This window comes from Moschus berezovskii, chromosome 10 (genome assembly GCF_049115385.1).
Source record: "Moschus berezovskii isolate FMDL1 chromosome 10, NW_MosBer_1.0, whole genome shotgun sequence".
Taxonomy (NCBI): domain Eukaryota; kingdom Metazoa; phylum Chordata; class Mammalia; order Artiodactyla; family Moschidae; genus Moschus; species Moschus berezovskii.
Genome location: NC_142469.1, coordinates 79,646,291 through 79,661,815, shown reverse-complemented (window position 1 = coordinate 79,661,815; position 15,525 = coordinate 79,646,291). Strand labels below are relative to the sequence as shown.

At 39.7% G+C, this 15,525-nt stretch overlaps 1 long non-coding RNA gene across 2 annotated transcripts in view; it reads left to right on the top strand.

Annotated features, from left to right (window-relative positions):
• The window catches only part of LOC148776344 (uncharacterized), a 78,230-nt gene that overhangs the window by 16,616 nt on the left and 46,089 nt on the right, over window positions 1-15,525 (top strand). The window contains exon 4 of one of the 2 annotated variants that reach the window (XR_016038499.1): window positions 5,377-7,329. The exons of the other annotated variant lie outside the window; for it this stretch is intronic. This is a non-coding gene — a long non-coding RNA (uncharacterized LOC148776344). Of the gene's footprint in view, window positions 1-5,376; window positions 7,330-15,525 lie in introns of those variants that run through there. 2 annotated transcript variants of the gene reach the window in all.

Here is a 15,525-nt window from a genome sequence, read left to right as displayed (position 1 = left end):
GCAGAGGAATGTCTTCTTAAGATCTAAGTAGAAATAAATAAGTAGTAATTGTCAGATAAGGTTCATTACCAAGGAAACCTAAGGATGAAGTAGATGAAAAACTGCCCAATAAAAAAAAAAAAAAGAAAAACTGCCCAATAGTGGCTTTGCACCACATTTAGTTTGCTCATTTCACTTAAAGGATGCCCCGTAGCCTTATCATCTCTTAGTCTTACCTCTTCAAATATAATATTTTTAATAATTCACACAATTTTATAGGATGGTCAAGTGAGAGTTATAAGTGTAAAACTTAGATCTACAAAAATTACACGGAACTTTTCTGCCCAGAGGATTCATCTATTCTCTATTTGCTTATTTATTTAATCAGTTATTTAAATCAGTTATTTAAATCCATATGGACATGTGGCTATTTATACTTTGAGTTATAATCCAATACTGATTGATTGATGCCTCAGTCCAGTTCAGTTCAGTCGCTCAGTCGTGTCTGACTCTCCGCGACCCCATGAATCACAGCACGCCAGGCCTCCCTGTCCATCACCAACTCCCAAAGTTCACTCAAACTCATGTCCACAGAGTCGGTGATGCCATCCAGCCATCTCATTCTCTGTCGTCCCCTTCTCCTCCCGCCCCCAACCTTTCCCAGCATCAGAGTCTTTTCCAGTGAGTCAACTCATCGCATGAGGTGGCCAAAGTATTGCAGTTTTACCTTTAGCATCAGTCCTTCCAATGAACACCCAGGATTGATCTCCTTTAGAATGGACTGGTTGGATCTCCTTGCAGTCCAAGGGACTCTCAAGAGTCTTCTCCAACACCACAGTTCAAAAGCATCAATTCTTTGGTGATCAGCTTTCTTCACAGTCCAACTCTCACATCCATACATGACCACGGGAAAAACCATAGCCTTGACTAGACGGACCTTTGTTGGCAAAGTAATGTCTCTGCTTTTTAATATATTTTGTTAATTAATTAATTAACTTTTCTACAACTTTACCAAATTCATTGATGAGCTCTAGAAGTTTTCTAGCAGCGCCTTTAGGGTTTTCTATGTATAGTGTCATGTCATCTGCAAAGAGGGACAGTCTGACTTCTTCCTTTTCAATTTGGATTCCTTTTATTTCTTTTACTTCTCTGTTGTGGCTAGGACTTACAAGTTATGCTGGAAAAAAGTGATAGTGAGCATCCTTGTCTTCTTCCTCATCTTCGAGGAAATGGTTTCAGCCTTTCACCATTGTGTTATGTTAGTTGTGGGTTTGTCATGTGTGTGCTGTGCTAATTTACTTTAGTCGTGTCCAACTCTTTGTGACCCTATGGACTGTAGCCCACCATGCTCCTCTGTCCATGGGATTCTCCAGGCAAGAATACTGGAGTGGGTTGTCATGCCCTCCTCCAGGGGATCTTCCCAACCCAGCAATGGAATTCACGTCTCTTATGTCTTCTGCATAGGCAGGCAGCTGGGAAGCCCAGATTTATCATATATGGCCTTTATTATGTCGAGGTAGTTTCCCTCTGTGCCCACTTTCTGGAGATTTTTATCATAAGTCAATGTTGATCTAAGTATTCTCAATGAAGATACCCTTTTACCCTCCAGAAAGATTTTGCACACATTAAGGGTCACTTTTTGTGCTGGTAAGTTCTACTCTCTGCTCAAGGAGCTGACATAATTAACTCTCACCCCATTAAGCAGGAAGTGTACCAGTGTTTTCCTTCTAGAGGGTGCAGCACGGATGAGGTGGGTAGGAGAGTTACTCTACATTGGAGAATCTGACAAACGCTTCCTTGGCCAGGTGGTCAGGGTTAACATCACCAGTCTTAGATCCTATTGATAGCAAGTACCCTCAATATGGGGATATGATGAGAATGGAAATTACTTGTGTGATCTTCCTCCCCAAAACTCATGACTTCAGTCTAATCATAAGAAAAACGTCCAAGAAACCCCAAATGAAGGACGTGCTACAAAATACCTGACCAAATTGTCCTCAATACTGTCAAAGTCATGAAAAAAACATGGGAAGACTGAGAAATGGTCCCATTCTTGAGTATCCTAAGGAGACAAAATAACTAAATGTAATGTGGTATCCTGTGTAGGGTCCTGGAACAGAAATAGGACATCAGAAAAAAGCTATGGTTATCTGAATACACTATATTAATATTGGCTCACTAATGGTGACAGATGTACCGTAATAATGTTAACAATTGGGGAAATGAGTATACAGTGCATGGAACCAATCTTCTTAATGTTTCTACAAATCTAAATATGTTCGAAAATTAAACGTTTATTTTAAAAATAAATAAATAAAGCAGAAAAAATTAAATCTGTTGCCTTAAGGGAAAAAAAGGACTTATAATTTTGAGAAAAGAGACTGTTGGGGCAATGCTGCTTCATTTCACTTATAAAGTGTATTTTCCCTACTAAGAAATCTTGCAGGGTGTTTGAGTTTTTTGTTTTTTTTTGTTTTTACATTTAAAAGTAGGGCACTGCCTATGGATCTAGCCAGTAGGAATGACCCAGAGGAACTCATCTCTGAAGATGTATTTAGATTGGGTTTCTTACCTTGAAAATGAACTGATGACCCAAAAACCTTATTTCAAATGCTAATCAGCACCTATTAAACAGAAAGTTGTTTTATTCTAAGAGACAATGTGGGTCCTGTAATTGGTAATTGGAGTGTAAGTTCGTATCTACTTCTCTTTGGTATTTTTACTTTAAACAAAGTATTTTACTTTAAAACACAAAGGACTGTTTTTTCAGGGTGCAAACTGTGGGTTCAGTTCAGTCACTCAGTCATGTCCGACTCTTTGCAATTCCATGAACCGCAGCACACCAGGCCTCCCTGTCCATCACCAACTACCGGAGTTTACCCAAACTCATGTCCATTGAGTCAGTGACGCCATCTAACCATCTCATCCTCTGTCATCCCCTTCTCCTCCTGCCTTCAATCTTTCCCAACATCAGGGTCTTTTCAAATGAGTCAGCTCTTTGCATCAGGTGGCCAAAATATTGGACTTTCAGCTTCAACATCAGTCCTTCCAATGAACTCCCAGGACTGATCTCCTTTAGGATGGACTGGTTGGATCTCCTTGCTGTCCAAGGGACTATCAAGAGTCTTTTCCAGCACCACAGTTCAAAAGCATCAATTCTTCAGTGCTCAGCTTTCTTGATAGTCCAACTCTCACATTCATATATGACCACTGGAGAAACCATACCCTTGACTAGATGGACCTTTGTTGACAAAGTAATGTCTCTGCTTTTTAACATGCTGTCTAGGTTGGTCATAACTTTCCTTCCAAGGAGTAAGCGTCTTTTATTTTCATGGCTGCAATCAGCATCTGCGGTGATCTTGGAGCCCAAAAAATAAAGTCAGCCACTGTTTCCACTGTTTCCCCATCTATTTGCCATACTCAATCCTATTTTGTGCTCAGAACCTATGAAATAGGTTTTTTCTTTTTCCATTATTGTGATAGAACATGTATAACATAAAATTTTCCATTTGAACTGCTTTTCAGTATACTTTTCAGTGACATTGATTACTTTCAGGATGTTGTATAACAATCACTGCTATCAATTTGCAATATTTTTTCATCACAGCAGTAACACTTGACCCATTAAACAATCACATCCCATTCCTCCTTCTGCAAGCCTCTGGTAACGTCTAGTCTACTTTCTGTCTATAAATTTACCTCCTCTAGACACTTAGTAAAAGTGGAACCATACAATATCTGTCCATTTATTTCTGGCTTACTTCACTTAGCACAATGTTTTCAAGGCTTGTCCACATTGTAATACGTCAGATGTCCATTCCTTTTTAATGGCTGAACAATGCTTATAATAGGTTTCTGAGGTGGCACAGTGGTAAAGAATCTGCCTAACACTGCAAGAGACACGGGAGACTCAGGATCAATCCCTCAGTCAGGAAGATCCCCTGGAGAAGGAAATAGTAATCCACTCCAGTATTCTTGCCTGGAAAATCCCATAGACAGAGGAGTTTGGTGGGCTACAGTCTGTGCAGTCCCAAAACATTGTACACACACAAAAAAAATGTCTGACATGTCTGAGCATGCAATGTTCTTATTGCATATTTTGTTCATATCCATATTTTGTTTATCAATTCATCTGTTAATGGACGTTAGTGTCATTGCTATCTTCTGGCTATTCTATACAATAGGCTTTGTAAGCATAGTCTTTTTAAAAAAAAAAAGTTTGTTGAACTTTCCTGGAATTCAAAACTTGGCTTAATTGTAGTTACCACCAATACCTTTCATTTGATGCCAAAGGAATAAATACACTAGAAATGAATCAGTGAATTTGTGTTACTGGCATTGACAGAAGTGACTCTAGAGGCCCCAGGCCAATGTCATCACTGAACAGGTAGCATTCTTCCAGAAAGATTTCCTTTTGTTGTCTGTTCTTTTATGTTTGGTTTGGCACAACTATTTTTTGGGAGGAGGGTGGGTAGGGGCATCCGTTTTAAATGTTGTGTTCTTGCTTTTTCCCTTTTCTTTCTTCCTTTTAACACAGCTATATTATCACCAGTAAACTTGGGTAATTCACTTTTCAATCGAAGTATGTTGATTATTAATTAGCATACCAACCACCACCATAGCTTATAAATCAAATTCTGCTGGCTGGCCTCATTAACTAGGCCATATGGATGACAGGAACATGAACTTAAGAGGTTGAGATCGACATAATCTACCTGTGGAATTTGTACACCACATATGTAGTTCTTGGTTTTTCCTAAAGTAGATTCTCTAAATTTTGTCCCTCAGTTACCAATATTACTATTCACCTCATCATCCAAGAAATACCCCAAGAAATTGTTCTCGGCACCCTCCTTTTTCTCACCCCCTACTATAAATCCGATTTTTGCAGTGTGTAAATATTTATCAAATTTCCCACTCTCTCTATTCCTTGATTTCTACTTGCTCAACTACAATAGAAGCCCTCATCACTCCTCAGAGTTCAACTTGGATACTTAGACAAGAGAGGACCTTCTCCTGATGCTGTGCTGTAGAAAGACCAGCATATCACAAACACAAAAAGTTGTTGATGAACATCCAGTGAGTATCACTTAGGACGTGATGCTCAGCACTGAAATAGTCAGCCCATAACTCCAAACACCTACTTTCGAGACTAACACTGTTCAAGCCCCAAGGAAACCCTTCTCCAATCTCACATCCACATGTCTCCCCTTATGTTCCTAAAACAAAATGCAACCAACCATGTGAATGCTGTTAAAGGTGACATTTGTGTCATTACCTAGATAAGAGAAAAAGTACTGCTCCTTTCATGTTGCCGAGGAATTTAAGTGGGTAAGTGTTTAGGTGAAAAGAAAGGCAAATTAATAAAATTGCTGTGATGAATTGTGTTCTCCCCAGATTCCTATGTTGAAGTCCTATATCCCAGTACCTCAGAATATGACTGAATTTGGAAAGAAAGTCTTCAAAGAAGCAATTACATTAAAAAGAGGTCATCAGTGTGGACCCTAGTGCAATACAACTGATGTTCTCATAAGAAGAGGAAATTTAAACATAGACACACACAGAGGGAAGACTATGTGAGGACACAGGGAGAAGGCAGCCATCTTCTTCAAGGAGGAAGCTTCCCTGGTGGCTCAGTGGTAAAGAATCCAACTGCCAAAGCAGGAGAAGAACACAGGAGAGGCAGGTTTGATCCCTGGGTGAGGAACATCCCCTGGAGGAGAAAATGGCAACCCACTCCAGTATTTTTGCAGGGATAATCCCATGGGCAGAGAAGCCTGGCTGACTATGGTCCACGGGGTCACAAAGAGTCAGACACGACTGAGCGACTGAGCATGCTCGCATAAACCAAGGAGAGAGGCCTCAGAGGAAACCAACTCTGCCGACTCCTTGATTTTAGACTTTTAGCACCCACAACTAAGAAAATACATTTCTGTTGTTTAAGCTACCTAGTCTGCAGTCCTTTATTATCATGGCAGCTCTAGCAAGCTAATACATTTGTCAAAATACTTCCTGTCAGGTAGCATAACTGAACGTTGTTCCCAGAATGCATTTTTTCCTTCTCTTTGTGCTCCAATTTATGTTTCTGAGTAGCACTCTCAGGGTTTAGCCTTGAGCCTGTACTTTAAAGAGCTCCTTTGGCCATGCCTTTCCTCATAGGCTTAGGAGTATAGAGGCCACGATGTGCCAACCTGAAGTCTTATCTCCTCCCATCCCAGAATTCCTGGTCCCTATACCCCTGAGCTGTCACCAGGGACTATGCCAGCCCTTCCCAAATCCTTCCTCAGGAAGATGGACTGAACCACTGCTGTGTATACACCTAAGCCTGAGAGACACCCAGAGTAGCTGTTTGTGGGTGACACAGTTGGAGTGTGGACACATGGACTGGAATGTCCACATGCAAATGTGCAAATCCACGTGGTATGCAATGGAGCAAGAAGGTGTCAAGAAAAGGGTGTGAAGTGTGGGGCTGAAGCTTCAGGACCGTTTTGCTTTTGCTGTGACCTTCTGACATGGTCTGCTGAGAAGCCCAGGAGCTCTTAATTGGATTCTGACTTTCAGGTCCATAAGAAGGCATATTCATCAACAATCAGGGAATAGCACATATTTTATGGGGTATTTTTAGAGGGCAAAGATTAAGGACTAAAATTTTTTGTCTAATTAATTAATTGATTTTTGGCTGCACTGAGCCTTTGTTGCTATGCCTGGGCGTTCTCTAATTGCAGTGAGTGGGAGCTACTCTGTAGCTGTGGTGCACGGATTTCTCGCTGCAGTGGCTTCTCTTGTTGCAGAGCACAGACTCTAGGCACTCGAGTTTGTGGGCTCGGTATTTGTGGTGATGGGCTTAGTTGGGATCTTCCCAGACCAGGGATTGAACCCGTGCCCCCTGCATTGCAAGGATTCTTAACTACTGGACCACCAAGGAAGCCCTATGATTTGTTACTAAGATTTATAACCTTTATATATTTAGATATATGACACCTGAGTCTTCATAGCTTGCTTCAAATCCCACAAATATTAGGATTAGGCTTGGTGGCTCTAGATGGACTCAAAAATTGGAATGATACTTGCCCCTGTTGCACGTAGAATCTGGGGAACAATTTGCAGTGTTAAATAATTCATTTAACTCTTAAATTTGTATATAAGCATAGCTATCTAGATAGAGCATGTGTGACACATGATATCAATTTTAATATTAGCAATGCGGTGGATATTAATATTAAAATTGTAATACTTGTGTTTTTATAAACATTCAATACAATTTCATTGTTTTTAAAATCATGTACATTTAAGTTTTTAAAAAATTCAACAAAAATTTTGTCTTATTTAAATAATTTCAAGTCTTACTGTACTTTATCATTAGTACTTTGTTTTACATTTTAATGAATTATATGTTTCAAAATAAAAATATGCTTTAAACCAGAGGTAACATTTTATTTTCTTTACATTATTATAATCTATAATTTTTGACAGTACATTAAAATCTTGTAAATTTTTCAAAGAATTCATGCGTCTTGATTATCATTACATTTTCTTTTTTATTCCTTTAGAATAAGCAAAAATTGTGATTATAATAGAAATGGAAAATGCAACAATGGAGTGCAGTGAAGCTATAAAAAGGGAAAAAAATAGAATATCTTCCAAGAGGCAAATCTGCCTAAATTTTAAAAAACTGGACTCAATAAAAGTGAGCAGGTTTTTACTGAGTGTGTCTTCCACAAAAATTTTGACTAACACATGACAAATTCTTTAATGAGGATTTACTTATTGATCAAAACAATGAAAATGAACAAGAATACTATTTTAATAGAATCTAAAACTTGGGAAAGGCCCAATGCAATCCCTGCAAGTTCAAATTCTTTATTAAATAAAGAGTTAATTTATGACTGGAACAGTGAAGACCTCTGTGGTCCTCTCTGACATTTGCCCTAGTGCCTTGCATTATTCCCAAAGACAGCCTCCTCACCAACCTCTGTACCGATCCTCCCTCCCCTCAGCCTGTCTTCCATGCTGCTGTTAGAATGAGCTGCCTGACATCTCCCTCCCTCCCCTTCACTGAAAGGCCCTTCCGCAACCATGTGGAGTAGAACTGCCCCAGGGCATGTCCCATGGGTGATCGATGACACTGGGGCCAGTGAAGGGTTCTGTGGTTACCCAAGTTGGAGAAACAAAATATAGTACAACCACTCTTCTCTTGGAAGATTTTAATAAATTAATTGCTTGTTTGAATCTCCAGAAGAGATCTATATCAGGCAGATAATGAAAGTGTTTTCACTGAGAGGTTTGCAGGACTGGTGGCGTAGGATAAATTAGTCTAGAGCATTCCCATATGTGGTAGCCACTAGCTGTGGATGATTGCTGCTGCTGCTACTAAGTCACCTCAGTCATGTCCGACTCTGTGTGACCCCATAGACGGAAGCCTACCAGGCTCCCCTGTCCCTGGGATTCTCCAGGCAAGAACACTGGAGTGGGTTGCCATTTCCTTCTCCAATGTGTGAAAGTGAAAAGTGAAAGTGAAGTCACTCAGTCGTGTCCGACCCTTAGTGACCCCATGGACTGCAGCCCACCAGGCTCCTCCATCCGTGGGATTTTCTAGGCAAGAGTACTGGAGTGGCTTGCCATTGCCTTCTCCGGTGGATGACTAGCAAGCACTTGAAATGTGGCTTGTATTGATTAAGACACATTCTAAGAATAAAACACATTATATTTCAAAGACTTAAAACAAACGAGAGAATGCAAACTGCCTTTAATAATTTTTACATTGAATACATGTTGAAATGCTAACAAGTCATTAATAACATATATCGCTTAACATCAACAACAGAAAGCAAACTCAAAGGGAAAGAGAACAGATTGGCAGTTGCCAGAGGTAGAGATTGAGGGTGTGCAAAATGGGTAAAGATGGTCAAAAAGAAAAAACTTCCTGTTTAAAACAAGTAAGTTATGCAAATATGTGTGGCATTGTGAGTATAATTAACAACAGTCTATTATATATTTGAAAGTTGCTTAGTGAGTAGATCTTAAAAGTTTTCATTGCAAGAAAAAAAATTGTAACTGTGTGGTAAGTGATATTCGCTAAACTTACTGGGGTGATCACTTTGCAATATACACAAATATTGAATCATTATGTTGTACACTTGAAACTAATATCTCAATTGCACATCACTTAAATATATATATATAGAGAGAGAGGGAGACAAATACATTGCAAAAATTAATTTTACCTGGTTCTATTTCAACATTCGGAAAACTAAGATCAAGACACCTGGTCCCATCACTTCATGGAAAATAGGTGGGGAAACAGTGGAAACAGTGAGAGACTTCATTTTAGGGGGCTCCAAAATCACTGCAGATGGTGACTGCAGCCATGAAATAAAAAGACACTTACTCCTTGGAAGAAAAGTTATGACCAACCTAGACAGCATATTAAAAATCAGACACATTACTTTGCCAACAAAGGTCCATCTAGTCAAGGCTATGGTTTTCCCAGTAGTCACGTATGCATGTGAGAGTTGGATTATAAAGAAAGCTGAGCACCAAAGGATTGATGCTTTTGAACTGTGGTGTTGGAGAAGACTCTTGAGAGCCCCTTGGACAGCAAGGAGATCCAACCAATCCATCCTAAAAGAAATCAGTCCTGAGTATTCTTTGGAAGGACTGATGCTAAAGCTGAAACTCCAATACTTTGGCCACCTGATGCGAAGTATTGACTCATTTGAAAAGACCCTGATGCTGGGAAAGATTGAAATCGGGAGGAGAAGAGGATAACAGAGGATGAGGTGGTTGGATGGTATCACTAACTCAGTGGACATGAGTTTGAGTAAGCTCCGAGAGTTGGTGATGGACAGGGAGGCCTAGCGTGCTGCAGTCCATGGGATCGAAAAGAGTCGGACATGACTGAGCAACTGAACTGAACTGAACTGATTTTAATTTTTAATGCCACTACTAGATAGTTTAAAATTCTACCCATGGTTTGCATTTTATTTCTATTGGACAGCAATGACCTATTGGACAGCATGATATGTAGACCGCCCAGAATCTCTTCAGATATTTCTCTCAATGTTGTTTCCCTTTGGGCTCTAATTGCTACATACTCTTTAAAGAAATCCCTCCCTATCCCTACCAATCATGACCATCAGCAGTGTCAAGTGTTGTAACACTTCCATTTGTTCATTTTAACTCCTGGAACTACATCAGGCTAATTTCTGTTAAGCCCTTAGGTATCAAGCATCAATCACTCATACAGGAAGCCTATCCTGAAATCCAGTCATACCTATACCTTACCTATAGTGGTTAGGTGACCAAGCACCAGTAATTTCCTGTCTAAACCTTTTACCCGTACTCACTACTTGTGTTTATAAGCATTTACTTAACGTATCTCATGGGCTTTCCAGGTGGTGCTAGTGGTAAAGAAAGAACATGCCTGCCGACGCAGGAGACTTAAGAGACACGGGTTTGATCCCTGGGTTGGGAAGATCCTGTGGAAGAGACCATGGCAACACTCTCCAGTATTCTTGCTTGGAGAACCCCCTGGACAGAGCAGCCTGTGTTAGAGTCTCTCAGTTGTGTCCGACTCTTTGTGACCCCATGGACTGTCCATGGATTCTCCAGGCCAGAATACTGGAGTGAGTAGCCTTTCCCTTCTCCAGGGGATCTACCCAACCCAGGGATCGAACCCAGGTTTCCTAAATTGCAGGTGGATTCTTTACCAGCTGAGCCAAGCCTGGCAGGCTATAATCCATAGGGTCACACAGAGTCGGGCATGACTGAAGCAGCTTAGAACAGCACATGGATCTCACTCTTCTTTATTACGCATCTTGAAAGCAAAGATACATCTTACTTTTTCTTTTTCTGACTGTGCCACATGGCACGAGGGATCTTAGTTCCTTGACCAGGGATCAAAACTGTACCCCTGCAGAGAAACATGGAGCCCTAACCACTGGACCACAAGGAAATTCCCTTTGTCTTTTATATTCCTAGCATCTATCACAATAGATGAATGAATGAATAATTAAAGAATGAAGCAAATATGGTCCCTTCCCTAATGGAGTGCATTCCCAAAGAGGAAGCAGATAGGTGAATAGATAATTCAAATATGTTTCTTTCAAGAGTGCCATTAATGATATTGAGAAGTAAGGGAAATTCTGAGCAGAACACTTAACCGAGGGCAGCTTTATCGATGGACAACCTGTACTGTTGTACAGGGCTCCGCACCCATCAGACATTCAAATTCAGGGATGGGAAAGTGAATGGATAGGATGAAGCTGGACAGGATTTAGGGGTGGCACCAGGAAGGATCTCACTTCAAAGAGCTCCATTGTTTCACAAAGACAATTTTATAACTCAGGCTATATAGTCACTGATTTGTGTTGATCCCAGATAAACTTACTCACCTACTATTGGGTATCGAGTCACTATAAGATTAAAAAATATCAGATACTTTTTTCTGATGTCTCTATTAAAAAGCTAGCTAAAAGTGAAATTGTCAGTTCTTTGGAAGAATGAAGATAGTTATTATAATGAATTGAAAGGTATAATTTTCTGTTCTGTTTATTGTTTCAGTTCAGTTCAGTTGCTCAGTCTTGTCCTACTCTTTGTGACCCCATGGACTGCAACACATCAGGCTTCCCTGTCTATCACCAACTCCTAGAGCTTGCTCAAACCCATGTCCATCAAGTTGGTGATGCCATCCAACCATCTCATCCTCTGTCATCCCCTTCTCCTACCTTCAATCTTTTATTGTTTACCTTTAATTAATTAAAACTAGTCCATGTGCATATATAAAATTTAAACTTAAATACTCCTTTAGTGTACACTATTGCTTTCCCCACTGCAAGTTATGTTATGTGTCATCACCTCTCCCAAATTATTAATTTTAGGCCTCAGTCTCTAAATTATAGTATGGAGGTTTCCCCTTCCTCAGTTTAAAATGACCATGATTTTCTTTTATGTAGGAACACATGTTGGTGTTTGAAATTAAGCTTTGTTTTTGTCAAAGAATTAAAGTTCTCTACTGGGCTTCCCAGATGGCTCAGAGGTAAAGAATCTCCCTGCCAATACAGGAGACTCTGGTTTGATCCCTGGGTCAGGAAGATCCCCTGGAGGAGGGCATGGCAATGCACTCCAGTATTCTTGCCTGGAAAATCCCATGGACAGAGGAGCCTGGTGGGCTATAGTCCATAGGGTCGCAAAAGAGTCAGACATGATTTAGCACCTAAATAACAAAAGCAAAGTTTTCTACTGTCTACATACAAAGGCATTCTTGTTTCCAGTTTGACTGCTGACCCCTAAATTTTGTGTCAAAGCATATAGTGCTGATGGGTTAGAATTTCCTTCCGTAAAATGAGGGTTTTCACACATCTTAAGAATTCTCAAACAGGGGCTCTGTAACGACCTAGAGAGATGGGAAGAGGAGAGCGATGGGAGGGAGGTTCAAGAGGGAGGGGATATATGTACACCTATGAGTGATTCATGTTGATGTTTGGCAGAAAATAACAAAATTCTGTAAAGCAATTATCCTTCAATTAAAAAGTAAATCAATTTTTAAAAATTTTCTGAATGATTCATTCAACGTTGCTCTAGCAATAAAATATAGTGTGGCATTTTAAGTTTCCTTCTTATTGCTTATAATGCACTCATCTTTATAACAGTCTTCTCCCTAAGATTACTGCCATATTATTTTATCTTTTACAATTCTTAGCATCAGAAGAAGGAAAAGAAATGGTAAAATTACCCTCCAAAATATTAGCTGAACATGGGCTTCTGTAACCAACAGTGAAAAATTAAATTCAACGAGTTGTTTTGTTTATACTATACTGTTTAAAAGTTATTTTCTCCTGAAAAATAAAATTTATATTGTTTACAAAATTCATTCATTCAACAAATGTTTGTTGAATGATTACTACCTGCTACTGTTTTTCTGAGCTCCGGGCACACAGCAGGGAACAAGACACCATGATCCCCAGCTCAAATGAGTTGATAATCTCATGTAGAAAATAGAAAATAATTGGTACATAAAAAATCTCGGATGATGATCTGAAAAGAATTAACATTGTGAGGAAATGAGAATATGGAAAGGTGATCTGACAGAAGGGGTCAGGAAGATGCACCCGCCTTGAGTGTTGTGTGGCTAAGATTCACTTGACTGCATTATAACAGTATTAATCTCATCTTGCCCAAGTTTTTGTTGATTCAGTAGTCATTTAATGAAAATTATAACTCTTCTACTTTTGCTGTTCCCTTGTATCTTATTCTACTTTATTTACTGTTTCTATTATTTTTCAGTCACCTTTATGACCACATAAATGATAGGCAAAAGAAGAAAGCTCAGAAATATTTTGGTGAAGATAATCTGTTTGTTCAGTTTTTCTTGGTTTAATCCCTTGAGGCAAAAGTCATTTGATGGAAAGAGAAAGGAGCATGAAGTCAGAAACTTGGCTTTGAACCTCTTCTTTTCTATTTATTAGCACTTATTTAACCTGAGTCATGGTTTTCCTGTCTCTGAATATGGGAGGGGGGGGGAAATGACATGATGCCACTGTGAGATGTTAATTAAGAAGTAATATGTGGATCATCCAGCCAAGCAGAGGGCACCTGCCGAGTACTGACTTTCCAACAGGAAGCCAGTAACTCTGCCAAAAACACAAGACTCACTCTGTTCTCTAAAAGATAATGACAAAATTCCTTTTAATATAAACATTCAAGTTCTAGAGACAACACAAAGATCATGCTTCAGTGAAGCAATAACTCAGTAATAAAAAGTAAGCATTTAGATATGTGAGGTCTGTTCTTGTTCCATTAGCAAGAAGGTAAATGAAGAACAAATCCAAGTATAGGAAAAAAAGAACCACCTTGACTCACTGGGATCTGGGAGTTATCCTTGACTTCTCTTACCTCTCATATCCTGCTGCTGCTGCTGCTAAGTCACTTCAGTCGTGTCCGACTCTGTGTGACCCCATAGATGGCAGCCCATCAGGCTCCCCCGTCCCTGGGATTCTCCAGGCAAGAACACTGGAGTGGGTTGCCATTTCCTTCTCCAATGTGTGAAAGTGAAAAGGGAAAGTGAAGTTGCTCAGTCATGTCTGACTCGTAGCGACCCCATGGACTGCAGCCTACCAGGCTCCTCCGTCCATGGGATTTTCTAGGCAAGAGTACCGGAGTGGCTCTCATATCCTATGGATTACCAAATCTCATCAATACTGCTTCCTGGCAGCAACATCTCACCTGGGCTACATAAGCGCTTCTTCCCTTTCCACCTACATCTTGCCTAACCCTTATAATTTGTTTTGTGCTTGTGCTGTGCTCGGTTTCACTTCTGTCATGTCTGACTCTGCGACCCCGTGGACTGTAGCCTGCCAGGCTCCTCTCTCCATGGGATTTTTCAGGCAAGAATACAGAAGTGGGTTGCCATCTGCTCCTCTAGGGGATCTTCCCAACACAGGGATCAAACCTACAAGTCCTTTGTCTTCTGCATAGTAGGCAGATTCTTTACCACTGAGTCACCAGGGAAGCCCTTAGAATGACTCTTGAAGTACCCACATTTCTGTGACTTCCATCCCATAGATGAGGAAACGGAAGCCCAGAGTGGTTACATGATTAGCAAGAAATGAGTCTCAGATTCAAATTTGCCTGGGCTGTCCCCCAGGACTCATCACTTTGGATAATGTTAATTCTATATCTGTGAGTCCTCACTTTCTGAACTTCTGTTTCTGTTTTTGTTTTTTAAAATCTCTTTGTGTATCTTTTCTTTTTTTGATGCTAGGTGATTTTTATCAAATACTAGAATTATTTTTAAACATATCTTCCTTCCTAGACATTGAAATAACTCATGATTTGCCCTGGATTTGATTCATCTTGGAGTCTGAAAAGTTCAGAATTGTGACTTACATATATCAGGGCTTAAATAATCTTTCTGCCTAAAAGGATGAATATGAGTAAATAAATAAGATAGTGGACTTCTCTGGTGGTCCAGTGGCTAAGATTCCATTTTCCCAATGCAGGGGTCCTGAGTTCAATCCCTTGTCAGGCAACTAGATTTCACATGCCACAACTAAGACCTGTTACAGCCAAATAAATAAATATTTTTTTAAAAAGTGGATATCAAGTTCTAAACAGTCCATTTAAAAAGAGTATCACCACTTGGTGAGCTGGGAACTGTCTGTAATCATATTTAGTCAACAATATCTCACAAATCTTTCATCACAGATCAACTTCCCTCAAACCTGTCAGTATTTAAATGTTGCCTCTTAAGAATTCTTTCTTGGATAAAACTATATTAGGAAATATTGCTAATATATTAACCATAGTAGAAGAAAAATTCCTCAAATTTTCATTTGGCAGACTCTTCAAACACATAAACAACTGGTGCCTGCAACAATTGTCAGATTCATTTTCCTCATCTACTTTGCAGTTTAATAAAAATAGTCATTTCTTTCTGCAAAAGTTGTCTTCCATGTCATCTCTCCCTTTGGGGATATTAAACATCAAATATTCATTCTTCATGACTTTTGTTCACACACTTGCCTACACTTTCACCTGTATTTTATA